Raw genomic sequence first — 9,583 nt, forward strand, 5'->3', positions numbered from 1 at the left:
TTTCTGGTCTGACACACCTAAGTCTTGGTTTTCCCTTCCAAACTCTGCAACTGCAGTACCATACTCTTTCGCCTCAATAGTCTCACTGTAATTATGTCTCAAGTATCCAACACACGTTCCTGAAGTACTGCTTTTCTACACTGACCTTTCTGATGCTGTCCTCTCCTGTTCTTCACTTAAGCACTCAGAAATGCTGAATTTTTCATTTCTACTTCCAAGATCTCCTTTTGATTTTTCTGGTGATTTCCAACACTGTCAAGATGGTCATAGTTAGAACAGAAGCTGTTTCACACATGCACTCACACAAACTGGTGTTCCACTGAAGAACAAAAATGCTTCACAGTTTTGGAAGAATAAATCTTCAGCTTAACTTTCTAGACAAAGTACTAATGAGAAGGGTTGTGTTTCAAAATTACAAATAAATAGTCTGAAGAGACACAAAATTCTTATGGATTTGATTAACGTGTCTGTGAGGGAAGTGAAAGAGTATTGCATTTAACCTTCTTCGTAACACAAAATTCATTTTTGCAAAGAACTCTGCTATATGGTTTTCAGACCACTATTTGATTTGTCCCCACAATATCGGTGGTGAGAAGCAGCCTTGCACTAAGCTAGCCTAGGGAGAACTTCACTCAAAAGGAGTTCCTTCATTTCTTTAATATGATGAGATTTCACTCAGATAGCCTTAAGAGGAAGAACCAAAGCATCAGAAACGAATGTGTAGATTTCATTCCAGCAGGGCCACTGTGTGAGGAACTCAGCCAATCATCTCTGCCATCGTTAGCAAAAGCTCTTGCTGTCAAAAGCAATCCTGTGTATCTATATTTACCCATCTATGTATGGCAAGAGCAATAAAATATACATCTAGCACTATGCTGTACTTGCCAGCATAAATCCACTAGTCCAGCTGAGGGGTTGAGCTGTCTCTGCAGCAAGAGAGCTTCCTCTTGCTGACCAGTTTACAGGAAACTGCAAGAATGGACTCTAAATAAAAGCAGCACAAGAGCAGCACAGGCGAGGCAGAAAAATTAACAAAGCAACAACAAAAAAATTAAAATAGCATTCAAACTACTGTCCTTCAGCTGTAGCAAGGAGTCAAGTTCCACAGAGAATAACATAAGAGTTCATATACATTTCCATAAAAGCCTACAGTATAGTAAGGCACTAAAGAAGGCCACATCCTGATAAAGTTTTACTGACTTTAATTAGTTTGAATCAGGAGTAGATTATTATGAGTTTTATTGTTTTATTAATCCTACTAAACTAGAGTTTAGTCCCAAGTTTCCAGATCACAGTGGAAACACACCCTCTGTATTGAGAGATGATATATCTGTCAACTGCAGACTGTAAAAGACCAAGTGTAAATTACTTGCCTGAACCCTTCATCTGCTAGGTAAGGCAGGCCTCTGAAACTACGAGTAACCATGCATTAGAATTACTTCTGCTGGGTGACCTGCAGAATGATGATGATGATGATAATAATAGTAATAATAATAATAATCACAGAATCGCTCGGTTGGAAAAGACCTCTGAGATCATCATGTCCAACCGTTCCTATCTACCCACTAAACCATATCCTTAAGTACCTCGTCTAAAGTCAGGAACAAAGGGGAGAAATGAGGCCAGAAAATCCTCTTTCAATGCCAAAAGAATTCCTGTTCCCACTTCAACTATCATTCCCTCATTCAGCTTACTTAGGAAGAGCAGAGAAAGCCTTAATAATATTTTTACTAATTTATTTATTTATAGGTATATTTTTAAAAGTAGCTGAAGCCTCGATAATATATATTCAATCTAAAACTGAGAAACACTTCAGGTCAAAAAGCTTCAGAGTTTCTATTTCTACCCTACTGTTCTTCAGCTCTGAACATCTATGAACATATTGTTGGCTTGGAACTTCAAAAAAGTCAGCCAGCACTGATAAGCCATACTTTAGAGAAAGAGTGGATCAATTTTAAAACAAAGTTGTAACTTTTCTTGGTTGTTTCACAGAACTGGTTGGCACAAGTCCTAGAAGATGATATGCTGACTTTGATTTTGGGATATGATTAATGTCATATATTGCTCAAACATCTGTAGACCAAAGTACAGTCTCAAAGTATTTGCAGTATGTGCATAGCTTGTAAAAAACAACTTAGGCTGCACAGCTGGAAGAGAAGACCCTTTCGCAAACTCTCAATATAAGAACATTATCATTTAATAGATTATTTTATATCAGCTAGCCTTGACCTAAGACTTCATACTGATGTGAATAAAGATTGAATTAAAATCAGTACAGCTATCCTAATATAATTTTATATGCTGGCAATTTCATTATGAGTAGCTTTTCAAGTTAAGTTTAAGGGATTTCTACTGAATCAAAAGGCCTCTCGAAACTGTACAGGAGCGTTCACCCAGCGAGTTAACTGCATGTCAAGTCTATGCCAATCAAACCATAACAGTAACACTTAACGTAAATAACACTTAAAATGGAGTACAAGTTCTTAAACGCTTTTGCTGCTTATCATGTTTCTTTAAAATAAATTCAAAGACACATTACCAAGGCAAGACTTCCATTCTCATTTACTATTCAATCCAGATGGACAGGTTCTTTGTCCCTTTTAGCTGTTACCGATATGCAAGGCCCTTGTAAAAAAGATGCAGCTATGATTATGATTAACTGGTATCTTTCATCAGTGCTTGTAGAAAAACTAGGCCATAGTTTAAAAAATTCACAGAAGTAGAAACGTGATTGCCAAAGTCCTATTCCTGCAGCCAGCTGCAAAGGGAATTTCCCAGATACACGCAGACACTGCAAGTGGGAATTTCCACAACTTATGTATTTCCTTGGCAGAAGTTCTTGATTCTAAGATATTGCAGTTGAAACCACTGTATTGCTAGGCAGGTTTGTGAGGAACTGCACACAATTCTAGCACTAATGTACTCATCACTGATCATTTAGGAAGCACTGTTGGACTACAAAATAATTTCTCCTTACATGTCAAAACACCTTCAAGCATTTAAACTGGCAGACAATTGAGCTTTAGTAAAAGTAACACCTAAATAAAGGCTTTTAGAAATCTCTAAGAGGGAGTCAAATATCTGTTATTGATTATAAAGCATAACTGATAGGTATGGTTAACTAGCAAACTTCCTGACATATAAAGTTACGTCTGGTTTTAGGTATTTTTTTCTATTTTCTTAGAATTTTACTTAAATCAATTTAAAGAAGAGGAAAAAGAAGAAAGGTGAAAAACCCACCTTAGAGACCTACACATACGTTCACCATTTTCTACCATTCCAGGTACTAAAGCATTTTAGCAGGACATCCACCAGTTCCTTGTATGCTGTGCTTGCACAAGACTAAGAACACTGAGGTCCAAGACTACTATTGATGACTAAAAAGAATATTTCATGTGAGAGCATATGCAAGTCAGCAGAAAAATTACTGAATATAAGCAATTTTAAAACACTCCTGTAGCAGGATATTAAAAACAGGAAAAACACAAAGCTTATAGAACAAGTCCTGTTGAATGTCTATCTGCAAAAAAAATGCAGTGAGTGAATTTATAAACTCTATCACTGACTGCACTAACAAGCTCCTAATTGAATACTAAAGACATTCAATAAGTCCTGGTTTAGAGGAAGCATTTGGTTACGTCATCCGTGAGCATTTCAAGCTTGCATGTCCCTCTTCTGGTGGAACGCAGTAACCTTTTATTTAAGGAAATACACCTCTGCAGGCAAGCACCAAAGAGGAAGCTCAACTTCTGTCAGACCCTGGGAAAAATTAAACGAGACAAACATTTCCTATTTTTATTTTGTTTCTAAAGAGACGAAGTGATACAATTTAAAGACTAAGCGTAACCGCAAAGACTCACTCTACTGCTGTACAACACAGTAGATGGTGCTGGTTTCTACGTAGTGATGCAGTGAAGCATCTCAGAGTATGCTCTTCTCATACCTGGAAACTCTGACTAGGAACCAGAATCTCAAAATAAGCTAATAACCATGCAAGTGTAATTTATAGAATCAGACGGCCCAACTGGTCTATATTGCTAATGGACAGTCCCCACCTCCACCAGCTTTGGAGCTCCTCGTGCTCAAAACCTCATGCATGCAAGTAGGTGCACCAGAAACAAGGCTTCTTTTTTTTTTTAGATTTCAATTCCAATGACTGTTCCCTTTTAAATCACAATATGAACTTCTCTAAAGGATGTTGTAAGCCATAAATATTTTGCCACTCCCACCTCCAACACAAAACACTAAATCCAAGGACTGAAACAGGTAGGAGCATGGATGACAATAACCAGGATTTAAGGCTATCATATATTGCATCACTTTCAAAATACTACTCTTTTTTTTAAACATGCACCGGAAAGAAGAATCTCTGCAACCTCATGCTTACCTTCTACAAAAGCTGAATTTCATTGTAACCACCAGATCACACGTAGTTGGGATTCTAGGTCAAGATATTAAAATTAACACAAAGGTACACTGCAAGGTTGCAACAGAAAGATAGCAGCAAACAAACAATTTTAATTTGGAGGATATGAGAGGGAACAGTCATTTCATATCACTTAAAATAACCCTAAAAATGTATAATCACATGTAATAGGCTTCTTCTACAAGACAATTTGGACAATGGCATTTTATATTATCATTTCTTTTATGGAAATCACTACTTGCTTCAGCAGTATTACCAAAAGGGGAAAAAAAAATATTCCCCCTAAGTCTTGTTTAAATGAACTCCAACAGCAAGGATTAGCCCGACATTGACCTACGCCTCCAAAGTTGTAGTGTTGCATTCAAGAGTGAGTTCACGTAGGTCTATTTTCAAGTAAAGAAGGCATTCGTATGCAATACTTAATACGACATAAACAACATTATTCTCATTTTACAACACAGATCACAGTCTGCTGAATCAAATCCATTAGTGGCATAGTGCCAACCAAGTTTGGAGAAAGCTTTCACAATAGGTACAAACACCACACATTCCATTATAAAAGTAACAAACACCTGACAGTAAGACAGGGCAAAGGCAAGGAGCTAAAATCCAAGTTCTAGAGTCTTACTTTCAATCTGATCTTGATGTCACTTAACTCTTCTCCTCAAATCAGCTCCTTTGCTGCCCTGTCTTGACTTTCAAGACGTATACTCTTACAAAAGCCTTTATAAGGGTTAACTCATTCACACTGGGAAGAAGTGTCTTTTCACTTCAGAAAACTAAAGATAATGGGAATGGATTTAGTGGTACTGCACTTGTAAATCAAAACCCTTCCTACAGTGGTGATCATGAATATTTTACAAGAGGAAAAAAAAATGCTGTAATGCATCTAGCTCAGTGCACAGTGATTGAGAAACTGGGAATACAGAAATCCATCTCAGATTCCAAGATCTCAGTTTCTAGCACTTCAAAATTACACCAGTAAGCCCCTGAGCTGCAAATTCTTAGGCTGGAAGAATTTTCTATATCTTTGCCTAGTTCTACACTTTTCTGTAAGCACTCCCCAGCTCCGACTCCATACAGCTATTTGTCCTATCAAGTGATCAAAAAAAACCAAGTCTGTAAATTGAAACATTTACTTTAAAAGTTAGTTACGTTTCTTTCCCACCAACTCTTCTTTTTTAAATTAAGACATAAGGACTTAGTCCAGCCGAAGTCTGAATCCAGCAGAAGCCTGGCATTTTTTACATATACTCTACAGTCCAGCTGGATTATTTACCTTCCCTTTTAATTTGAAAATACTTCTTGACATCATATTAACCTATCCTATTGTACACAACTTACTTCTTTCCAAATCCTTTCTTAAGCATCTAATAGTATTGTCTATTCTTTCCATTCTTATGGTCACATCAAATCTGGTTCACAGAACATTTGGCAATGGAAGAGATCGTCCCCCTGTACTCAGCACTGATGAGGCCATACCCCAAATACTGTGTTCAGTTTTGGGTCCCTCACAAGAAAGACATTGAGGTGCTGGAGCATGTCAAGAGAAGGGCAGTGAAGCTGGAGAAGGGTCTGGAGCACAAGTCTTTTGAGGAGCAGCTGAAGGAACTGGAGCTGTTCAGCCTGGAGAAAAGGAGGCTCAGGGGAGACCTTATCGCTTTCTACAACTACCTGAAAGGCGGGGGTCAGTCTCTTCTTCCAAGTAACAAGCAATAGAACAAGAAGAAATGGCTTCAAGTTGCACCAGGGGAGGTTTAGATTGGATATTAGGAATAAAATTTTCACCAAAAGTGTTGTCAAGCATATAATGGACCATATAACATTTCCAGCAAAAGCTTTGACAATATTTACAGATTATCTTCCTGCTATACCCATCCTAGATATTCTTAAGGCATTCTAAACATGAGTCACTTCTTGTACACAATGAAGAGCTGAAGCTGGATTTCACTTGCATAAAAGAAATTCAGGAATTTGGGTCAACAGCATTAGTCCTGTTTCAACCTAAGTAATCAAACCTGACATCTTTGTATAGTAAACACAACAACATCGTCCAGACCCAAGCCAAATGACAGGTCATACATATCACAAAGGCATTGATTCTGCTGTGGGTGTTACTGCCATCACAAAACAAAAGGTCTACAGAAGCTGAAAGTACCGTTTCTGCACACTTTTAAAATATTTAGTAGTATTTGTGAAGTTTTACATAGCTTTTGAATCCATACAGACTGATACACTTAACATCCTCTAAAAAAACTGCACTTATTAACCCTCTCAAGGCATAGACATGCACCACCAACACGTTTATATCTACAGCCATAAAAAGGAGTCTCCACTTTAGAGGTGCACTAGAACGTGTTACAAGTGCAATACACTGTCCAAAAAGCCTGCCCTTCTTCCAGAAAAAAAAAACAACAAAAAAAAATCAGGCAATCTTTCATGCATTCTAATCATTTATGGTTAAGTAGTAAGCCATTATTTTAATGAAAGACATTGCCCGGGTTATAATGGAGTTTATTTTAATTTCCATCATGTATTTCTCCAGCACATCAAAACCTAACGGTCTCAATCTTTCAAACTAAAACCATCTCATTATATACTTGACAAAATTTCATCTACAGAATTTTAGAAAGTGTTTCTAAATTTAGCATCACTTGTTAGCAAAGATTTTGATATAATCCCAAAAGTACATACGGTTTATATGATAAACCAATGGTGATACATCACTGATAGATTAAGCAGGATTTTTGCTCCAAAGAATCACTTATAAGAAAGGAAAATTACAAGAAGCAGTTTGATTATTCAACAAAGGTCTTCTCAATCCAGAGAAACAAAAGCATCATTATGGTTCTCAAAGGCATATCCTGAAAAAGAGCTTGTTTTAGGTAAAACTGCAGACTCTTCCCACCTCCTGTTATTCAGGTTCTATTCCATCAATATCTGTGCATGTTTATATACATATACCCATTATATATGTAGTATGACACGTGGGTATATATGAATAAAATCTATTCTTTCGAAAGAACCACCTTTATCAAAAAGTGGCATCATGCTACAGTTTTGATTAACGATGCTAGTTTTGCATTTATGGCTATTCTGTTTTTCTTGGAAGAACCATAACAGATGGAGGTTAGGTTCTCCAGCTATAACACGGTGACAAATTTTTCAAACTGTACAAACAAGAATATCCAATTTTATTTGCATCTAAGCAAGAATAAGTATTAAGATATCAGAGAAGCAGTTGTTCCTCTTCCAAAATTCCCTTGTGTGGATTCTCTCCATAAGAAAAAAGTAGCAAAAGCATTAACTTACAGATTCAATAATGTTCAGTTGACCTATTTTAAAAAAGACTGAGTTGAATTGTTCACAAGACATAAGACTTGTCTACCTTTTAAGTCCAGATGAGACACTTATAATTGCAATAACAGTTAGTAAAAACTTTACTTGTTTTTGTTTTATGTTTGTTTTAAATAGCAATGGGAAAGTAACAACAAAATCTTTGTGCTTCGCTTTCATTGCTCCAGTGCGACTTCCTCTCCTGTGCAGTCTGCCAGAGACCCAGCAGCTGGCATGGCACAATCAAAAATCACGAGTGCAAGGATTTCAATAGTTACAGTTTAACTGAATGTGAAAAAACAACCCTTAAGTCAGAAAGGATAGAGAGAATACTAAAATACTAAAATTGGAGGAGTTCGCCTCGGTTGATGAGGACTGGGTTAGGGAGCAATTAAGCAATCTGGACATCCATAAATCACAACTGATCTTGAAAGAGCTCTCTGTATGCACTGTATACCTTGAAATCTTAAAGCTTGAATTTTTTGCTTGTTTGGAATGCTATACAGTTTTTCGTTATAATTTTTTCATTCCACTTTCTTGGAGATGTGACTCTTCAGTTAGAAATCACAAGGAATCTATTCTCCATGACCTACCATCCGTTTTGCTTTTCTTGGCTGTTCTACTATCCTCCACTATCCTCAATCCTTTTCATTCGAGTACAAGCTCCCTCTTCTTTTTCTAGGTGATGTTGTTGAAATATGCAACATGAAACTATCAGACTGTAGGACATTAGGGTTAAATAGTGAATAGTGATACAGTTTACAATCTTGGCACAGACTTACTAGGAACACATCACATTTGTATTTGCTTTTTATATGGACTCATGCCTGAGTATCAGGCCAAGTTCATATTTCATAGAATGTATTGAGTTGGAAGGGACCTTTAAAGATCATCTAGTACATATTTGGTCTTTACCTGTGCACTGCTCAAAAACTTAAAAACCCAACAATAAGGAACTAAAAAAAAGGAAAGGAAGACTGGCCAATACCACTGCCACAGCTGGTGAAGACTGTGTGGGAGACAGAGCTTTCTCACAACTTTTGTTTCCTTAAGAAGGTAAGAATGACAAATCATAACTCCTTATTCATGTCTCGGGTGTGTTTCTTCCACATACCCTCTCAATTAACACAGACTGGCAAGCGTATTTCAAGCAAAATCCTACCAGACTACTAGACCATGCCCTTCTCATCATCTCCTTAGGGCTACAAAAATTACAGGGAGTGAGTAACACATGGCAGTCAAATTACTCAGTAATTGTTGACCAGAAAGGTAGAAATGGCACAGAAGCAATAGTTAATCAGAAGCACTCATCCAATTAATTTGCTCCTTGCTATCTAAAATGGAAGGGAACAGTCCAGGAAGGAAGGGAATTGTATAAAGTTGCCAAATTAAGAGTTTCAAGCAAAGAAGACTTCTATTTGCCATGTTTCATAGCAAAGACACTACCGCAAACCTCTTCTCTTGGCGCTTGCAATAAACAAACCCCGTCAAGCAAGTGCCACCTTCCTTGGAGTAAGAACACCAACTCAGGACAAAGGGACCTACCTCCCAGTTCAACAGCCCAGCAGTGAGCTTCCTACTACCAAGTAATTATTAAGTAGCACGATACTGTTGCAGCCCATTAGATCAGAAGTTAGTACATCTTTAGTAATTAACAGATTTGTCACTAATTCCTTGCCACCTGCCAACCCAATTTTGCCAGATCCCACAGTGCAAGCACATGTGGCATCAGCAGCACTGTGACACCCTCTTCTCCCACTAATATACCCTTGTACCCCCAGCAGTCCTCTCATTCCTCTCAGATCGATGAATCACAGCATC

Source organism: Mesitornis unicolor, unplaced genomic scaffold (assembly GCF_000695765.1).
Source record: "Mesitornis unicolor isolate BGI_N332 unplaced genomic scaffold, ASM69576v1 scaffold24738, whole genome shotgun sequence".
NCBI classification, from domain to species: Eukaryota; Metazoa; Chordata; class Aves; order Mesitornithiformes; family Mesitornithidae; genus Mesitornis; species Mesitornis unicolor.